The sequence below is a fragment of the Eumetopias jubatus genome, unplaced genomic scaffold, assembly GCF_037043125.1.
Source record: "Eumetopias jubatus isolate StellerSeaLion01/CBP00866 unplaced genomic scaffold, mEumJub1_p1.0 scaffold_7, whole genome shotgun sequence".
Classification (NCBI taxonomy): domain Eukaryota; kingdom Metazoa; phylum Chordata; class Mammalia; order Carnivora; family Otariidae; genus Eumetopias; species Eumetopias jubatus.
In genome coordinates, this window is record NW_028274813.1 from 138,153,436 (window position 1) to 138,174,497 (window position 21,062).

The 21,062-nt window shown below is 40.3% G+C and overlaps 1 protein-coding gene across 1 annotated transcript in view; it reads left to right on the plus strand.

Annotated features, from left to right (window-relative positions):
• The window catches only part of ENTREP2 (endosomal transmembrane epsin interactor 2), a 449,980-nt gene that overhangs the window by 298,491 nt on the left and 130,427 nt on the right, over window positions 1-21,062 (plus strand). The gene's annotated exons all lie outside the window — the stretch shown is intronic.

Genomic DNA, 21,062 nt, shown 5'->3' on the forward strand with positions numbered 1-21,062 from the left:
ACTTCCAGAACCCTGGCGATAAGCTGCTTCCAGGATTTGCCAGTCTTGCTTTGCCCTTCCTGTTTCCACCTGTTTCTTCATTCCTGGTCCTTATTCTTCACTCCTGAGGTTCTGAGCTCTGGTCTCCTTGTATTGACTGTCCTGCCAGAAGGCTCTCATTCCACTGTGATTCAGCACATCCTCTTTGGCTCAGCCACCTGGGGTAGGGGTCAGAGGCTTTTGCTGTCTGCCTCAGGCTGCAGGGGCTCCCTGGTGACCATATGAAGGAGGGCAGGGACTGGAGGTCAGGCTGTAGGGAACAGTGAGATCACCCACCCAGCATCTCTTTCCTGTCCTGCAGTTACTGCAAGAGCTCCCTGTCAGGACAGCATGGATGTATTGATTGGGACGTGGCAACTAGCTTCTGGTAGACTGGAGAATCCCACTCCTCAGAATATCCAAACTTAGCTCAGGGGGTCCCACAGTCAGTCTGTCCCCACTGGCAGAGTTTGAAATGTACTGCTCAAAAACTGCCCACTTTTGTGCTTCCCAATGTGTGATGAAAGCCATGCTCCAGGGCGAGAGTAAAGCCAAGGACAGAGATGGGTTTCTGTCACTTACAACCCAAAGGCCTACTTCACTAATACATATGTCCACCTCCATTTTCTGTCCTCTTCAATAATGTTTGCCCCTTATGAAGATCTTAATCGAGAAAAAGCATCACGATAAGCAATGGTGGTTGTGCTGGGAATCATATAGACCAGCCTGCTGGTGCGTTTCTGTGACAGCATCACTGATACCTGGTCTCTCAGATTCTGTCTGTGTGCATCACTGCAGTAGAAAAAGCATCATCATTGTGTTTTAATACTAAGTAGTTCTGAGAAGCAGGAAACTTTGCTTTTTATCTTGTATTCCATGGCAAATGGATTTAACCTGCATCTGGCATTTTTTATAATCATGTATTCTAGAGAATACAGGAGAGTGGAAGAGAAGTGAAAAATGGAAGAAGCATTATCCTCCCTCACTCTGTGTCTTTTTAAACCAAGATGTCCAGCTACGCAATGGTGAACCTCCGTAGTTTCCAGTCCCCAAACATATCTCTCCATTATGTTATGATACATTTTTGTGTTTTGTGATTTTATCATGTTAAAAGTCATATATGAAATTAGAAACCAAAGCCTGTGATGGTTGGCATTCATATACTGGTGAAGTAACTTGTTAAGGTCCTCAAAGTACTGGCAAGATTACAGTCAGGCCTCAGCTAGGTATTTTTTTGAGTGATACAAATGAGCTTTTTATTGAAGGTAGGGAAAATGGGATATAAGTTATAGCACTCAAGGTAATGTCTAGTAGTAGAAAATCAGAAAACCAAGGGTTGGGAGCTTAGATTGTGTCCCAGTGTTTAGGTGGTACATAGTTTCTGCGGTACATAGTTTCTAAGACCTCAGGGCTGCGCTCTGTCTAGTTTTCAAAAGATAACAGTAACATTTCCTTTTGTTCTTTTAGCTGACATTTTAAAAGAACTTTGAACTTCTGGGAAGAAAAAAAATTCTATGTGAATCTAAATGTTTTGTTATTATTAACAATGACTACAATATTCAAAATAAATATTCAATAAATATTGTTTATTAACATTCCTCCTCAAATACCAATAAAATGAAAAAAAACCAATAAAATGAAAATGAAGAATTTGGGGCTCCTGGGTGACTCAGTCAGTTAAGCGTCTGCCTTCGGCTCAGGTCATGATTCCAGCATCCTGGGATCGAGCCCCACGTTGGGCTCCCTGCTCAGTGGGGAGCCTGGTTCTCTCCCTCTCCCCTGCCTCTCCCCTCCCTGATCATGCTCTCTCTCTTGCTCGCTCTCTCTCTCAAATAAATAAAATATTAAAAAAAAATAAAAGAGAGGAATTAAAAAAATTCAAAAAGACTCACAAAGAAGAAATGGGCAGTTGGGAAATGCCAGCAGAATTTTGCAAGGATGAAAAGCATATCGTTGCATGGTGACCGGCTTCGGTTTCTGCATTTCTCCACTCCGCCGAGTGCTGGGGGTGGAGGGTGGAGCCAGGAAGAAACAAGCTGATTTGTGCCTTATGGCCTTGAAAAGTCTCAGGAATTAGAGGTATTGGATGTTTCTGAAGGCCAGGATGTGGATGGGGCAAAAACTAGAGGATTGGTTTAATCTGTATGATAAGCAGTTAGACCCCACCCCACCCCCGGGTCCCAAGCTGAGACTGTATAGCTGTGAAATTGCCCCTCTCCAAGAGTAGACCGAGGTTGAACCAGAGAGACATTAGGTACAGCTAAGGCAGGAGTGCGACGCCTCGTGGGAACAAGTCAGGAGGAGCTAGTCTATGTTGCAGTAACAAAACAAACAAACAAACAAAAAGACCTTGAAATTTCAATGGCTCAACATAGCAAAGGTTTGTTTCTTGCTCACAAAATGTCTCATACAGGCTGGGCAACTCTTCAGGGCAGCTTTCTTCTGTGCGGTTAGGGAGGTACTGAGACTGCTTCTGTTTTGTGTCTGGACCATCTTATCCATGATCCCCACATAGCTGCCTAGGGAGAAGAAAGGCAGGGGGGTCCCCTGACCGTTGAGTGCCTCAGACTAGGTATGACACAACCCTGCTGCTCCAGACTTGGCCACATGATGACTCATCCCGTCTGTGAGGGAGGCTGGAGCTCCTGCAGCCCACATGGATGTTCTGGGGACACAAACTGTCTCTGTCGCATAGGATTAAGGGAGGGTCTGGGGGAGAAGGGTGGGGCTGCACTTCCATCTGTCATCTCAGACTGCCTCTTTGCAACGCCCAGAGGGCTGACTGCTAGTCTCAACCATCCTCAGGCTGAAGCACGAGGATTCCTTTCCATAGAACTCCACTGTCCAAGGGGAGAAGAAAATCACAGGTCTGGGGAGGTAGGGGAACCCATTAGTGAGGCCCACTGGTAGACAAGCTGCTGCTGAGCATAGAGAGCTTCACTTAATAGTTTAGCGCCTTTTATGTGGTCACTCTTAAGCAGGATTTTATTGAGCACCTTCTGTGTGCCAGGAAATGTTCTGGATGCTGGGGATAGAGCAATGAAAAAAAGAGACAAAATTCCCATTCTCATGAAGCTTTATTCTAGTTCAGGGAGATGGAAAAACAGGTAAATAAACCATATGTCACATGATAGGTAACACTAACAGGTAAGTGTTAAAGTAAAAAAGGGAAACCAGGAAGCACGTAAGGAATACGAGGAATGGGGGGCTATTTAATAGAGTGATGAGAGGCGCGCTCCTGTTGGAGGAGACCTGAAGGAGGTGAGAGTGAGCTGTGTGATCATGGCCTGGGAGCGGGAGGGGTTGGAGAACTTTCCAGGCTGAGGGAATAGGCAGTACAGAAGCCCCCAGGTGGAAGCATGCTTGGCACACTCTGAGAACAGCAAGGAGAGGTGTGGCTGAAGGGGAGTGTGTGAGGGGAAAGTAAAAGGCATTGAAGTTAGAGGTGCAGGTGGGGGTTTAGCTTGTGTGGAGACGGGTGGATGATTTAAAGGACTTTGCCTTCTACCCTAAGTAAGGTCGGGACCTCTGTGATGGTGAGCAGAGGGGGGGATTTTAAGAGGGTCCCTCTGGTACCTGTATCCTGAGGGCAGGGCACAAAAGCAATGAAGAAGGAATGAGATTGATTCATGTTGGTGCATTTAGATGTGGTTCTTTAATTCTTGTTGCTGCATTGTGTTCCACTGTGTGTATGTCCCACGTTTTATTTATGTATTTTATTGTGGATGGACAGTCAGATTATTTCAATTTGGTGACTATTGCAAATAATGCTGCTATGAACATTCACTTAAGTATCTTTTTGTGCACTACCCAGAAGTGAAATTCTGGGGTGCATGGGTTCAGCTTTAGTAGATGGTGCCACATAATAACAACAACAAGTGGTTGTTCCAGTTTACATTATCCCCAGCAGAGTATGAGTGTTCCATTTTTCACCATTATCAGCAATACTTGGTGTTGCCAGTGATTTTCCTTTGAGCCATATGTGGGTGAATCATGGTGTCTCGCCATAGTTTTATTCTGCATCTCCTTAATTATTAATGAGGCTGAATGCCTTTTCATATGTTTTTTAGACATTTGGTGGATACCCTCCTTTGTGAAGTACCTATAAAAGCTCTTACCCATTTTCCATTGTGTCGTAGGTACTTATTTGTTTTAAACAGTTCTTTATATATGTTCCAGAAATAGGCCCTTCGTCAAGGTTTGTAATTTGTCCGATGGATATATATATACACACACAAATGTAGGCATACACACACATACTGTCTTCTTCCATTCAGGGCCTTGCCTTTTCATCTCATAATGATCTTTTTGGTATCTAGATTAAAATAAAATGTTCCTACCTCAAGGTCATAAAGACTTTTTCCCGTGTTATCTTTAAATAGTTTTATTATTTTTCCTTTTGCATTTAGAACTATAATTTACTGAGAGTTAATTTTTGTATAATCCAAAAATAGAGTTTCATTTTTCCACATGAATATCCTGTTGACCTAGACCCAATTATTCAAAAGACAGTCCTTTCTTCATTGCTGTGCAACATCATCCCTGTGATGCAGAAGTGTTCTTATATCTATGGGTCACTTCCTAGATCCTCTGACTTTTTGGTCTTTTTGTTTATACTGTACATTGTCTTAAATAACTAAAACTTCGTAAGTAAATCTCGGTATCCAATAAAGTAAGCGCTTTTTTGTTCCTTAAGATTGTTTGGCTATTCATGGTCCTTTGCATTCTTATATAAATTTTGTAGTCAGCTTGTCAAATTCTACAAAGAAACCCTGCTAGAATTTTTGATAGGATTATAAGTGGATCTGTAAATCAATATGGAGACAATTGACAGCTTTACCACAGTGTGTTTTCCATCCTATGAATATTTATTTGGATCGTCTTTAATTGCTTTCAATAATATCTTGTTTTATAGATTTCTGAGTAGAGGTATTACATGTTTTTCATTAGCTATAAATCCTATTTATCTTTATTTTTTTGGCAGTGTTATGCATAGTGATCAATTATCTGTTGCTACAAACCACCACAAAATGTCATAGCTTAGATATCTACGGTTTATTATCCTTGACAATTCTATGGGTATTCTGCTGGTCTTGCCTGGAGTCCCTCCTGTGATGGTGTTCAGATTATGGCTGGAAGATGCTTGGTGGTCCCAATGGCCTCACTTACATATTCAGAGCTTTGATGCCACTGAAGTTGGGCCTCTCCTGTCTTCATTCATTACTCTAGGTGGGGCATCTGTCCACCGCAAAGAGAGCACTATGAAAGGGAGTATCCCAAGAGGACAAAAGCAGAAGATGCAGGCCTCTTCAGGCCTAGGCTCCAAAATCCACATGTTGCAACTTCTGCCACACTCTGTTGTTCAAAGCAAGCCACAGAGTTAGCCCATGTGTGAGGGGGTGGAAAAATTATCCCCATGTCTTGATGGGACAAGCAGCCACCCACATTACAGTACAAAAGGGCATGTGGGATCCATCTTCGGGAAAATGTGTCACATCTGGCATTTATTTTAATTCCATTTTCTGTTTGTCATTGAAAAATGGAAATGAAACTGATTTATGCATATTAATCTTATCTCCAATCACTTTGATAATTTATTAATTCTAATGGTTTATCTGTACATTTTTTGACTTTTCTACATATAGAATCACGTCATTTGAAAAAGAAAAGACAATTTTGTTTTTTTCCAATCTGTACAACTTTTATGCCTCATCTCAAAGGAACATTTTTAATATTTCACAATAAAGAGTGATGTTTAATGCAGATTATTGTAGTGATAAGTTAAGTTCCCTTCTATTTCCAGATTGCTGAGTTTCTTGTTTTGATAGTATTTTTTAAGATCATGAATAGATATTGAATTTTCTCCCTTGATTTTTCTTTCTTTTTTGAGATGACCATGTGAAAGGTCTCCTTTATCCTGTTAATAAGGTGAATCACCTTGATTGACTTTTGAATGTTCAGCCAATTTGCTTTCCTAGATTGAACTCAGCTTTCTCAATGCTGAATCTCTTGATTCTGTTTGTCAGTGTTTTGTTCGGGGCTTTTGATTATATATTTGTGAGGGAGATTAGCCTTTTATCTTCATTTTTCAAAATGTCCTTGTCAGATTTTTATATTAAGGTTATGATTTCTTTATAAAACACAATGGGAGTAGTTCCTCTTTTTCTTTTCTGGAAGCATTTATTTAAGACTGATGTTATCTCTCATTTAAGTGTTCAGTAGATTTCACTAGTGAAGTCTCCTAGGTTGGGTTTTTTGGGGGGTTTTTTTGAGGGAAGATTTGGAATTACAGATTCAGTAGTTCCGAGGACTATTAAAACTTTGTGCATTTTTCTTGTATAGGTTTTGTTTAGTTGTTTTCCTAGGAATTTGCCCATTTCATCTGTTTTCAAATGTATTGGTGAACATTGTAATTAACATTCTTGTATCCTTCTAATATCTACAGGGATGTACCTTGCTGTTGGTCATACCTGTGTGAGAGCACAATGAAGCTGGTCTGGGGAGTGTTGAAAGAGGTTGGAACCAATTGCTGCTGCCAGGGCAGGGGGTATTGCTAGTACCTTACTGACCAGAAGAGCAAGCAAACAGGAAGAAGCAGGTCCTACCCCTTGCCCCACGTTTTAGGCTACCCCATTGCCCCTTATTAGAAGAACCCAACAAGAAGCCATCTAACAGAAGAAAAACATAACTTTCAGAGATCCAACCCCAGCGTAAGAGAGCAGTGGATTTGGAACAGAGAGATCATTAGCTTAATAAATAGCACACCCTCCCACTAAAATATCTTCAGTGTCCTCTTGACCTCATTCCACCTGGAGGAGACCCTTAGAATCATTTTTCTTTACACTCCATCTCCCGCCTCTTCTTATTCCTGGGATATGCTGAGATTGTTTGGGTCCAGGCTCTTACCAAAATCTTCCTTCTTCTACTTCAAGAACCCTTATGAACAACTGTAATACAATTTACATTCACATTATCATTGTCTATTAAGATTTTAAAATAAATACTACAAGATTTGTCCTATTGCTTATTAAAGTGTCTTCACCTCCCATGGGTCCTTGTTTGATTTGGTTCTTTGGTGAGAGTATACTGGAGTATTCTCAGAGAGGACACCTGGGACACCAGCTTCCCACTCTGCAAGTCCCATAATCTACTCCTTCGTATTCACGTAATAATAGCTTGCCTGGGTAGAGAATTTTTGGATTACAAGTGAGAAATGGGATATTAGACTGACTGTTTCTAGAAACAACTTAACTCCTTTTTGTCTGGAAGCTTGTACGATTTTTCTATTCTTAAAATTCAGAAATTTTAGCAGGATGGGTCTAACTTCTGCCTTTCCAGAGCCCTTTCAAATCTGAAGTCTTGAGTTGCATTTCCTTTGATACAGTTTCTTTGCTTATTCTCTGTCATATGCTTTGTTTCCCCCAAACTTCTGTGATTTATATAATATTGCCTCCTGCTCTGCCCTTCATATCTTGATATTTCCCTTGTGATTGATTTTTATTCCATTAACTTTTGTCCTGTACTGTGTGACACATCTTTCACTTGAACCTTCTAAAATAGCGATTTGGTCTTTAGCGGGGACCATTCTCTTTTACAGTACCTCTGCTAGAATTTTAAACTTAAAAAACAAGAATTATTCTGTTCTAGAAGCATTTTATTGTGCTCTAATAATATCTCCTTATGTGTTTTCATTATGTTTTTATTTGATAGTCTATTTCTGTTTCTTCTATTAGTTCTGCTCCATAGTAGCCATCTGTTCTGGAATTTGGCAGTCTCCTTCCTTTAAACCACTATGCTTATAGGTGGGCATGTGAGTTTGCTTTGCCTGATCATTTTGTTAGGAGTTCCCCCAGTGCTGGTTTGGGCTCAGCTGGTGGCTGTGACAGGATCCCTTTTAAGGCTGTGGTAGAATAATAGGAAGAGACGGAGGCAGATAGGGTGGGACTGTTTTCCCTCTTGGGGAAGGGGCAGTTGGGTAGGCAAACTACATTGTCTCACTTTAGATATGGCAGGGGCAGGGGAGGGATGGGGTTAGGGATGGTGTCCATTTTCAGAATCAGATAGAGGTAGAGTGTCTTCAGGCCCACCGCGCAACTTCTCTTTCAATGGAGACAGCTGGGCAATAGCTCAGGTAAAGCCATACAGGCTCCTTCTGTCCTGCTCAGAGGTCCCCTAGGTTGTCTCACTCTGGCTTGGGATGGCTGCTTCTCACTCTGAGCTCTTCCAGAGATGCAGCCTTTCTCCATACTACCTGACCTTTGGTCTATAGAGTCTTACTGATTTTGACTTTCTGTGCTAAGCACGCACCATTATCAAAGGCCATGGGGAGCAATAGTAGGTCAACCTCTGGACAAACCCCCACCCTGGGCATCATCAGTAGCCACAGGATACAGGAGAACATGTGGCTGGCTAGCTGGCCTGGGGCTCTCAGAGCTCAGCTGTCTCCAGATCATCATCATATTAGGGACAGTTATAGGTAGGAAACAAGGCTAGACTTGGGGGTGCTGCATTGAGTCTAGGCAACCAGGACAGATTGGCACTCCTGAAAACCTCCAGAGCCTCAGATTATAACTTCCTGTCTTCTCGTTCCAAGAAAACTGGGGACCAAGTTTGTAACATATAGAGTAGGGTGTTAGGGGTCAAGGACCGCTATAGGCCAAGCGGCAGAGAACTGAAGATTCAGTCCCCTGGAGGATGGCCTTGGGAAGCTAAAATGCCAAGTCCATCAGGCAGGTAGAGAAATGACCTTGCTGGAAAGAGTGAATTGAGCAGTGGGAACTTTGTGATATCCTTTAAGGTTCTAGTGTATAGTGGGGGTAAACTCCTCAGTGAGTACTCACACAAGGAACCACTGGTTGATGGACATCACTCAAGCTAGGGTGATATCCATGAAATATGAGGATGCATCTATAGGACTTCCAAGAAAATTCTGCCTTTATAACTTACAGACTCTAGATATCTGGGCAAATCAAAGATCCCCCCCCAACTTTGCAGGTCCTTAGATAAAATCTAAATGTCTTTTTGCCATAGAGAGGGAGGCTGACTGCCAACTTGCAGTCTTGTACTACTACCTTAAGCAGCATTTCAAGCTGATATTCAAATGTCTATAGATCTCGGAGCTAGGTGAAGGGGGTTGACACATGGCTGCTGACTGGGAGCCCTGGCTTCACCAGGTAAAGTCTAAACAACCAACCGATATATTCCCCTTGTTGGGATTCTCTTGGCTACAGATGTGAGCTGGGATACTTTGGGCTATAAGTGATATAAAACCCAATTCACAAAACCTTCAATGACAAAGGGCATAAATTATCTCAAATAACAAGTTCAGAGGTGGGCTGCTCCAGAGTTAGTTGGTTCAGCAGCCTAGAGAAGTCATCCAAGATCCAGATTCTCTCCAGCTTTTCATTCTACCAGTTTCATATTTTGATGTGTCAGCTTAGTTCTACTCATGATGACAAGATGACTGCCACTGCTTGAGGCATTACATGCAAATATAAAATGTGTAGTAGAAGAGGATTTTTTTTCCCTGTGAACCTCTTTTTGAGAGCAAGTAAACATTTCTCAGATGTACCCCCCCCCCGCCACATACCACCAAAATATTCAGTATCTCATTGGCCAGAACTGGGTCACATGTCCACTCTTGACACTTGTTATGTGGGTTGTATTATTTATTTATAAATTTAGAAAATATCACCCTTGAGTAAGATTAATCAAATGAACATGTGAATGGATGTTAATATTAAGTGGCAATTGAGTTGGGCTGAATTTCTGTAATTTGCACCTAATAATCACACCTGGGCACAAAGGACTAAGCATTAGCATAACAGATATATCCACATTAGTTACTGCATGAAATTTCCCAATATAGTTTTTAAATGTCCAGAGTAATAACCACACTGAATTAGGTAATTTGCTTAGAAATAAATGTGAAAAGAAAGAAAACATGCATGAGTAGTATGAACCGCTTGGATAATTATAAACAATTGAGCAGCTCAAGAAAATTTCATAAGCACATTTTTAATGACTGATTGGATCCTAGGAAGTGGTTAATTAGCTAACATTTGCTTTTGCCACACCGCCTCTCTCAAACCTGTGGGATTAATAAAATCTGAATTAAAAAAAAAAAAAAGTCATGCTTCTCAAGAAAGACGCCCTGGTTTATCCAGCCAGATTACGGGATGTTGTTGCCAGTTTCAAGAGGCAGGAATCCTTCAGAAAACGGAGCTCCTCTGCCTCTCATGCATTTAGGGCTGTCCTTCCCACAGTGGCTTCCTGGTTGCAGGAAGCAATATTGCAGCCAAGCCAGCTGGGTCGGACATGTAAGTAGGCAGCACGTTCCCCTCTGCTCTGCTCTTCCCAGATGCATGCGATTCTCACTTATGTGGGGGGCTTTGTCTCTTCCTTGAATCACTTTCTCAACCACAGCACTGTTAGATGTTTGCTGTTTAACATATTTGTATTTATAAAGTTGCCATTTTTCCCTGATGTTAAAAGGTGTGTTCTGTCTTACCCATTCTCTGTTTTTTCCTTCCCTAGGCCTTATTTGTACCTTTTGTCCAATTGAAATTAAACTTGTTTATTGCCTGGAATGCCTTTTTTTTTTTTTTTTTGTTCAAGGCTTCTGAAAGCTCCAGGTAGCAGCCAAATCATCTCATGTACACGCAAGGAAAGGGCTTAGAGGATAGGGGACTGAGGTTTCCTTTAATATTGAGCTTCCTCGATATTTGAGTTTCGAGGGTACCTTCTTAGAGAACTAGGGACTTTGTAACAAATGAGGTGGCCAAATTCTCTATTTAGCAGGGTTGTCACATATGCCCTAAATGATTTACAAGTTTTCATGGAACTAGAGTAGCAATGTCTTTTAATGCTCTAAGACAAGTGAACAGAAGTGAGAGTTCTGGTTGAGTGCAGGCTTTGCTCATTTGAACAGTTTTCATACTAAGAAAGGCAACGATCAGAACTTTTTGTCCAGGTGAGCGAGAGAAAGTCTGGGTAAGAGAAAGGGTTGCCCATGTACAAAGGACAGAGCATCTGACTTTTTGTTCCCTCTAGGTAGAAAGATAATTTACATCAATTCTTAGTATTTGAAAATACTCACTTGTGTATATTAACTGAAAAAACTATTGACGCTGTTCTTCGTGTTCTTCTTCTACAGTAAGATTATCTTTTTCTACCGATGGGCAGCCTTTCAGAAGGTGTACTTGGAAATCTGGTCAGCCAAATGAGTGGACAGAACCCCAAGATCAATGAGGTGATATGTCTCACCTGAATCATGCTCACATTTCTAGAGATTATTTTTTCCCTCTAGATTTTATTAAGTTTCATGATCCTTATATAGTTCTTGTATATAATCTCATTGTTCTTAGTTGTCATAATTAAGAAACTGTGGGAACTAAATTCAATTCATTTAGTGGAATATAGCTTACTAAAGCGATGACATCAGGGTAAGAGAGACCATGTCAAAGTTGGGCCCAATCAGGAGCAAATGTGTACCTAACATTGTGTGTGACTTGCTTATTAATCCATTGTATGTGTCTGAAAAGCTTTTTTTTGGGGAGGGGTGTGTTGCTTTATTTTTTATCACAGTAGATCTTGCCTTCAGTTCAGGGTTGTGTGAGGAAATAAAAAATGAGCCTGTAAAACGAAGAAGAATTTAGTTTAAAATCATATGTCATAAATATACCTGTACATACTTTTGCAGATGTTAACTGATTTTGCATTTTTGTGAATATCCTGCATTAAGTTTTACATATTGCACTACACTTAATTCAGAAGCCATTTTCACAGTAAGGTTGGTATATTTTGAGATAATGGGGACTTGTTCTTGTTCATGAGTAGGAAGATAGAGTTCTGAAAGCATTGGATCACCATTCATGCACAATGGACTTTATGACCTATTTTTGATTTTGCCCTCCTCTCAGGAATATCCAAGGGCCAAGGCAACCCCCCGAAGCCTCCCTTTGTCTGGTGTCTCTGTTACGGATGGCAGGAAGCAGTAGGAACAAGCAGAGCCCCATTTCCTCAAGATACTTCGCTGCCATTAAATATCCATTCCCACAGAGTAGTTTTAAATGGAGACCTCCACTTGTCCTAGAAGTCACAGAATTGTGTCACTTGAAGAAAAACAGAGCCAAGTTAGGAAATTTATTGTTTTACCAGCAGATGCTCTGGGAAACTCAGGATGCTCCAGCATACTGACATCTAATAAATGAGGAACCAGGCGTTTCTTTAAATGTTACTTTCAGGAGGGGCTTTCTATTTCCTTTTCAACATGTGTTTATGATTTCTGATTTAGAATTCTTTCGTGTGTGTGTGTGTGTGTGTGTGTGTATTTTATTGGGAGGGGGTGCAAAGGGACAGGGAGAGAATCTTAAGCAGGAACCACACCCAGTGCAGAGCCTGATTCGGGGCATGATCTCACAAACCTGATATCATGACCTGAGCCCAAATTAAGAGTTGGATGCTCAACTGACTGAGCCACCCAAGCACCCCTAAAATTCTTTCATATATTAATAGTGTTTTACAGCTGAAAGAGTTTGCCTAACTCAGCCCTGCGTTTCTGCAGGTGAAGAGGCTGAGAGGTCTTCCATGACCCAGAGGAAACTGGTGGCAGAGGAAAGATGAAACTGTGTTCCATCAACCATGTAGCATAAAGATGTTCGTTGACTGCCTAGAATATAAACATCTTTGTGATAATGGCAAAAATCATTATTTCTACAGTAGACTCTGCTCCATTTTAGTTTAACTTTTTAGTTAAAAATTCTTTCTGTTGCTGTTGATCCAGAAAGTCTGGGTGCCCTAACTGCATCCATTTGATGGTTTTCATTACTGTTTTCTTAGTCTTCTTTTCTGTTTCATCTCATTACACTTCAGAAGGAGCAACTTATTCAAGATTCTTCAGATTGGCCTTCTTCTTCAGGTTCTTTTTAAAACACGTTTATTAATACATAATTAACATATCATAAAACTCACTTGTTTAAAGTATACAGTGTTTTTAGCATACTTCAGAGTTATGCAACCATCATTATCTAATTTTATCACATTTTGAATCACCCCAAAAAGAAATCTCATAGGCTTTAGCAGTCACTAAAGTCACTCCCCATTCCCCACGGTAAAACTGTCTTCCACAGCTGTACCATTTTACGTTCCCACCAGCAATATTTGAGGTTTCCAATTCCTCTGCCTCCTTGCTAACCCTTGATATTGTCTGCCTTTTTTGTTTATAGCCATTCTAGAGCCTGAAGTAGTATATCATTACGGTTTTGATTTGCATTTCCCTAATGACTAATTATGTTCAAAATTTTCTCATGTGATTAGCCATTCTTACATCTTTGGAGACATGTCTATTCAAATCCTTTGCCCAGTTTTACAGTTGGATTTTTGTCTTAAGTTCCAAGAGTTGTTTATATTTTCTGCCTATGTGTCCCTTATTAGATACATGATTTGCAAATAATTTCCCCCAGAATGTGTAGATTGCCTTCTCACATTCTTGAGTATCCCTGGACACACACAAGTTTTTAACTTTGATGAAGTACAACTTATCAGTCTTCTTATCATCTCTGCTTTTAGTCTCTTATCTGAGAGGTCACTGACAAACCCAAGGTCATGAAATTTGCTCCTCTGTTTCATTTTAAGAGTTTTATAGTTTTTTTTTTAAAGATTTTATTTATTTATTTGAGAGAGAGAATGAGAGATAGAGAGCACGAGAGGGAAGAGGGTCAGAGGGAGAAGCAGACTCCCCGCTGAGCAGGGAGCCCGATGCGGGACTCGATCCTGGGACTCCAGGATCATGACCTGAGCTGAAGGCAGTCGCTTAACCAACTGAGCCACCCAGGCGCCCAGAGTTTTATAGTTTTAGGGTGCCTGGATGGCTCAGTCGTTAAGTATCTGCCTTCGGCTCAGGTCATGATCCCAGGGTCCTGGGATCGTGCCCCTCATCGGGCTCCCTGCCCCGTGGGGAGCCTGCTTCTCCCTCTCCCACTCCCCCTGCTAATATTTCCTCTATTGCTGTGTCTCTGTCAAATAAATAAATAAAATCTTTAAAATAAAAGAGTTTTATAGTTTTAAATCTTACATTTAGGTCCATGATCCACTTTGAGTTAATTTTGTATGTGGTGTGAGGTCAGGGTTCAATTCATTCTTTCGTGTGTGGATATCCAGCACCATCTGTTGTTACCCCCATTGAATTATCTTGGTCCCTTTTTAAAAAATATCTGTTAACCATAGATGTATGGATTTAATTTTGCACTGTCCCTTCTGCTCCACTGCTCTATATGTGTATCAGTTTACCAGGGCTGCCATAACAAAATACCACAGACTGGGTGGCTTAAACAACAGAATTTATTTTCTAACAATCTGGAGGCTAAAAGTCCAAGATGACACTGTTCGTAAGTGTGGTTTCTCCTGAGCCTCTCTTCTTAACTTGCAGACAGCTGGCTTTTCACTGTGTCCTCATATGGCCTTCTGTGTGTGTGCACACATCCCTGGTATTTCTTCCAGGGATGAAGGATGGTGTCCTTCTGAGGGCATCAGTCTTATTGGATTAGCAGCCTACCCTAATGGCCTCATTTTAACTTAACCCATTTAAAGAGCTTATTTCCAAATTCAGTCACATTTTGAGGCCCTAGGAATTGGGACTTAAATTTATGAATTTGAGGAGGAGGAGGGAGACACAATTCAGCCCATAACAATAGGTCTATGCTTGTGCCAGTACCACAGAGCTTTGATTACCCTAGTGTTGTAGGAAGTTTTGACATATTGTAGAAGTGTGAGGAAATGTGAGTTCTTTGTTCTTTTTTAAGTGTTTTGGCTATTCTGGGTCCCTTGAATTTCCTACGAATTTTAGGATCAGCCTGTTAATTTCTGTAAAAAATGCAGCTGGAATTTTGATAAGGATTGTCTTCAATCCGTTTTACATATTGTTAGATTTCATTAGCTACTCTTTTGATATAGATTTTTGCATCAATATTCATAAGGGATGTTGGTTGGTAGTTTTCTTGTAATGCCATGGTCTGGTTTTGGTATCAAGATAATACTGGACTCAGAATGGGTTGGGAATCAGTTCTTCAGTTTTCTGAAAGAGTTTGTAAAGAGTTGGTTTTAATTTTTTTTGAAAGAATTTTGGTAGAATTCACCAATGAAACCACCTGGATCTGGATTTTTCTTTGTGGGCAGTTTATAAACTACTAATTCAATCTTTCTTTATTGTAGACCTATTTACATTTTCTATTTCTTCTTGAAATCTGTGACTTTCTAGGAACTTTTCCATTTCACCAAACTTATCTAATCTGTTGTTATATAGTTGTTTATTGCTCATGGCATTCTCTTACAATTTTTTTTTTTAAGATTGGTAGTGATATCTCCTCCTTTGTTCCTGATTTTATTAATTTGGGTGTTCTTTCTTGGTCACTGTAGCTCTTTGTCAATTTTACTGCTTCTTTAAATTCTTGGATCTGGGGCACCTGGGTGGCTCAGTTGGTTAAGCGACTGCCTTCGGCTCAGGTCATGATCCTGGAGTCCCAGGATCGAGTCCCGCATCGGGCTCCCTGCTCAGCAGGAAGTCTGCTTCTCCCTCTGACCCTCCCCCGTCTCATGCTCTATCTCATTCTCTCTCTCAAATAAAAAAATAAATAAATAAATCTTTTAAAAATAAATAAATTAATTCTTGGATCATCTTTAATGAGCTGTTTTATTTCACCTGTGCCAGGTTCTGCCCTTCTTTCTTTCCTCTACAGATCATGCTGCTAGAGTTGCTGGCAAGTAGGCTGGCAAGTGGCAAGAGGCCCAGAAGTTTCTGGCACAGCAGACTTTGCTTTTATGAGCCACTGTGAATCAGAGAACACACTGTTTACATGTCTCCTGAGGCACCATGAAGGAGCCTCTTGGAATCCAGGCTCAAAAGGGTTGAAACTGCTCAAGGCCTCTCCCAACATCAAGGCCTGATAGCATTTGACCTGCCTGAAAGGCTTCCTCTGAGGGCAATTAGTCAGCGGCCTGGACAGGCTCTTGAAGGATTACCCTCAGAAAGAAGACAGCTGTAGGCTCTCTCAGAAGGGAGACATGGGTTTCTGCCAGCTGAATACCCGCAAGTACCACATGATCCTGGGTCTTCCCAGGCCTTGGGAAGGGGCAGGCTTTCTCCTTACCAGGTACCTAAGCTCTCACTTGCATCTCAGGGAGAAGCAGCCTTGTTCACTCTCCTTTGCAGATTTTGGAGAACCCATGGCCTTTGTGTACTCTTCAACCTTGAATGCATGCTTGCTTTAGTTGTTGAGTTAGCTCAAGGGAGGGAACCAGGAAGGAGAGGGGATCAGAGACAAGGGGTCTGTGCATACCCACCATCTGGCCAGGATTCCTACAGCCATCTCTAGAGTACCTCTGAGTATTATTTCTGGTTTTCTGTTTATATTTGTCTCCTTCAGGATCACCACTTACGCATATATGAAAGGTTTTTCTTGTCTGCCTTCAGTATTTTCATATTTCTTTCTCATTCACTTCTTTTATTCTTAATCCATTTCAATTTGTTCAGTTTTCTCCAAACAACATATCTGTCTTGCCCCTGAGTATTAGCCTTGTCGATTCTCCTCCTGGGTGCCCTTGCCCTGTGAGTATACCTCTGTTCTACGCTAAAGTGAAACCTAGAAAAAAAGAATGAGGCTTCTGTCACCTTTAACGGTGTGGCCTATGGGGAAATGCTTTGTGTTAAATATGGAGAACACAGCTACTCTAGAATAACAAATACTTTAAAATACATTCTAGGTTGTTTGAAACTTCTTTCTGCAGAGGTAAATCACCAGATTAGTTCATATGTACATTTTACATGGAAGAACAGTCTTTCTTTCATGATTTCTACTTTGGCCTTATTGCCAGCAATTAAAATCATAGGTGCATTCCTCAACCACAGAACATGCCAAGAAATAATAAAAATGTCAAATTGTATTCAGATCGCCTCTCATTACATTCAATAACCTTATAGGTAATATTAACTTTGTCTAGCTCCATTCTCTTTAAACCAAGTCTCATTCCTTAGTACCCTTTATTCTCCTGCTTAATTGGGTTTGGATACTGTTTAGCCAGAATTTTTCCAGTTTCAAGTAAGGAGAACCAACCAAAAGAAGATAAAGTAAAAGGAGATTTGACTTGCTTCAATAAGTAGTTATCCCCAGGAGTTTGACCTTGAACTCAGGATCCAGAAATTCAGATGGCAGCATTAAGACTATTTCTCTCTTAGATCTTTGAGTTGGCTTCACCATGAGGCAGGCTATGTCCAAGCAAAGGCAAAGGTGGCTAGGCTTACATCACCCACCCAGCTTGTTGGCTTGGAGAAAGAGAACCTATGTGAACTCTGAAAGGCTGTGGACTGACCTTTGAACCAGTTGCTGTGGCTGGCCTGCATCTCATGCACTCAGGAAAGAAAGGTAGAGCCTTACCAAGGTCTCCTAGAGATTGGAAGAAGCAGTTCCTAAAAGGAAAAGATGCAGAACAAGAGGCAAAAACAAGCAAATAAGAAATTTATTGGCCACTATTGAGACCTTATGTTTGTAATTTTATAACTTAATAGATTTTAATGATTTTCGTAAGTAAAAGGCCCTGCATAACTGGAAGGTTTGTATTTCTTGAAAAGAGTCTAAGAAGGTGTTTCTGGGCCAAATAGCTGCAGTGCTTGGAAAGAGCTATCTCATCAAGCTACATCTCTCTACCCCCTTCCACCAGCCAAGGAAAGCTTTGTTGCCATTTAAAGTATTCTTCCACGAGGGACAAAGTGTTATCGAGTAGTCCTATTGTGTCTTTTAACCTGTACGGATCTTTATTACGGATGAGTGGACACAAGGGATTTTACTGCAACCGTTAAAGTATCTGGAATCCTTTTCCTCCTATCTACTCACCAAAATAGTATCTGCTTTCCCAGCTCCAACTCCTTTGCTCACGTGCTACACATTGTCCCACTTTCTTTCACTGGAAAAGGCAGTGAAGCTGTTCACATACGGTGGCTGCATGCTTTTATCATTGCTTTTCTCCCCCAGAAAGCCCTTACCTCCTTTTTGCACTAGGTTGCTGAGAAAATTTAAAACCTTTCTCTGGTTCTGCAAGAAATACCAGTGAATGAAGAGGAGAATCCAGTAGATAATAAAGATGATTAGAGCTTGTTGGCAGTCATTTGCTACCAAGGAGATGAAATAAAGCAATTAATTACTCAGAGACATCTAAAGAGCAAGTGCTAACTGGTAGGCATTTCTTTGTTTAATGCATTTGAAATCCTAGCTAGTCGAATTTTGCCTCAAGGAATTTTTCCTTCTTTTTCTTTTGGGTCTAGTAATAAAAGTATTAAGGTCATTAACATAAACTGAAAATGTTTTTCTTTTTAAACCACTTGTCTTTATTACTTCACTGGCTGAACAAAGTCACAAATGTCATATTCAAGTCACACTGAATTTACTGAAAATTTGAATATGTATGACTGCTGGGGCGTGGTGTCACTAGGACGTTAAAATCATTGAGAATACATTTCTCACTTATCTCCCAAGCAAGACAATCAACACTGAATTTCATTTTTAAAAGGAAATAATTTTAATAGCACCTTAAAATGTTTCTTTCCAGACTTTTTTCTCATTTTTGTGTGTACAAGTGTTTCACTTCAGCAAACATCTTTCTACATACAGCTTTGTAGAGTCCTCAGATATTTTCCTTAACATAAACCCTGTGGAAAGAAGCAAACTGTTATCAACTACCCGGTCCCAGCCTTGTGCTAGGTACTTGGCAAACCTATCTCATTAGTTCCCTGATGCCTGGGTTATTATAGTAGTCCCCCCTTATCTGTGGTTTCGCTTTTTGCTCTTTCGGTTACTCTTGGTTAGCCGTGGTCTGCAAGCAGATGATTCTTCAGACATATTCTCAGGTCAGTAATAGCCTAACGCTACATCACAGTGCCTGCGTCATTCACCTCACTTTATCTCATCATGTAGGCATTTTATCATCTCACATCATAAGGGTGACATTTTGAGAGAGACCATATTTACACTAACTTTACATTACATATATTGTTATAATTGTGCTATTTTATTATTGGTTATTGCTTTTAATCTCTTATTGTGCCTAACTGATCAACTTTATCATAGGTATATATGCATGTATAGGAAAAAACATAGTATATATAGGATTCAGGTCTATCTGCAGTTTTAGGCATCCATTGAGGGTCTTGGAACGTACTCCCTCTGGATAAGGACAGATTACGGTAATCTCATTTTGTTGATCTGGAAACAGAAAGGAGCGTCAGTAGCTCCCCCAATGTTACACAGATTTCTAATCTAGGTCCAGCTAACTCCATACTTTTGCTTTTTCAAGGACATCGTATTTATTATGTTCTGTCTGCTTCAACATATGGTTAAGAGCAATGTCTGGAGGCACCATATCTTAATTCAGAACTAGATCCATCACTTATTTGCTAATATTTTCCTCTGTGCCTCAGTTTCTTCCTTTGTGAGAAGAGAAACATAATAAACAAACAGGTCTCATAGGGTTGTCGTGGTGATTAAATGAAGTAATCCATGTAGACCACTTAGAACAGAGTCTGACCCACAGTTACCTTTGTAATAACTGTCAGCTGTTGTTTCCATGTATTATTACTGTCAGTGTTATTACCATCATCATCATCACAACAGTTTTTCCCCAAACATCCATGGCTTTCCATGTCATTCTAAAATGGAGGGTGGTCTGGATGACTTCTCCATACGATGCCTAAAGTTCATTCTAATACTATTATTTTATGTCTGTATTTTCATACCTGCATTCTCCTGGACACAGTATAGAGATACTGGTGTTAACCAGTATCTTTTCTGACCTATTTTGAGTATGACAATCTGCTGAATTAATATGCTGCTGAAGGACACTGCAGATTTATACTGAAAATGCAGCCTAATTGTTGACAATGGTCTTCATCTCATTTTCCATTTCTCTGTTATCTGTTGGTTGATTTTTTCTTTCTCTCTTTTTCTTTTTTTTATAACTCAGGGTACAACTGATCCTTCTGGAGGGAACTTTTGCAGAATTCCTGATTGCAGGAGTTTAACATAAGTCCAAATTTGTAAGGAAAATGAAGCAGATGAATTTTCTCATTGTCAAAAAAAAATGAATGCCTTGATGATATATTTGTTTTTCTTAGTAGGCTTCTGTCATTAAGATGGATGCTTGAGGAGGATATATTGTTAGATCTTGTGTGGAACAGAGAGTTATTACTCATAGTTTACCAGAACCTAGCGTACTTGCATCACAACATGGAATATCATTTTACATTTAGATTTGCAGTTCCAGGGCCATTATCAGATTGCATTTTCATATTGAATTACAAACAAAAATTTTATGTTACTAACACTTAATGAAATTTTAATAAGGTTGTGTTTTGATGCTATTATTCAAATAATGTGTTTTGAATTGCTTTCCTTTGACTATATTTGCATTAAAGAGGAACTCGATTTGATTTGGTTCTTTGAAGTTTTCCCACTTTCTGGGCAGCTTTCAAAAGACAAAGTAGGAAATTCAGTTTCTCTGCAAGTCAGTAAACAGAAAAGGAACGCATTTGCTAAGATCTGCAGAAGTAATGGCAGCAGACTGCAGATGGTTTGAGTTAATGAAATGACTCATGTAGGCTATTAGAGCTGCACAATTAAAAATATATATACAAAGTGCACACATCACAGATTATGAGGACTGACACCCCTGGGTTCTCTTTTCTTTCTCTTGAGCCCTAAGGCTAAGATATTAAAAATTAAGAAATTTAATAGATTAACATTATTGCAGTTCTTGATCAGTGATGCCCAAAATTAGATGGGAATCTCTTTTGAGAGACCACGTTTCTGTTTGTAGCATTCTTCTTAGCCATTTCTGCGAAAATTGTGGTTGTGGGCCCAAGGCAGTTTACATGAGCAAGTGCTTTCCGAAAGATAGAAGCAAGAAGACCTCACTGTAACGTGTTTTATGTGGTGGTTTTGTCCTGGTTGTCTAGCAGAGGGAATTTAATGCATAGACGATGAATACTGAAAGAGTGAAAA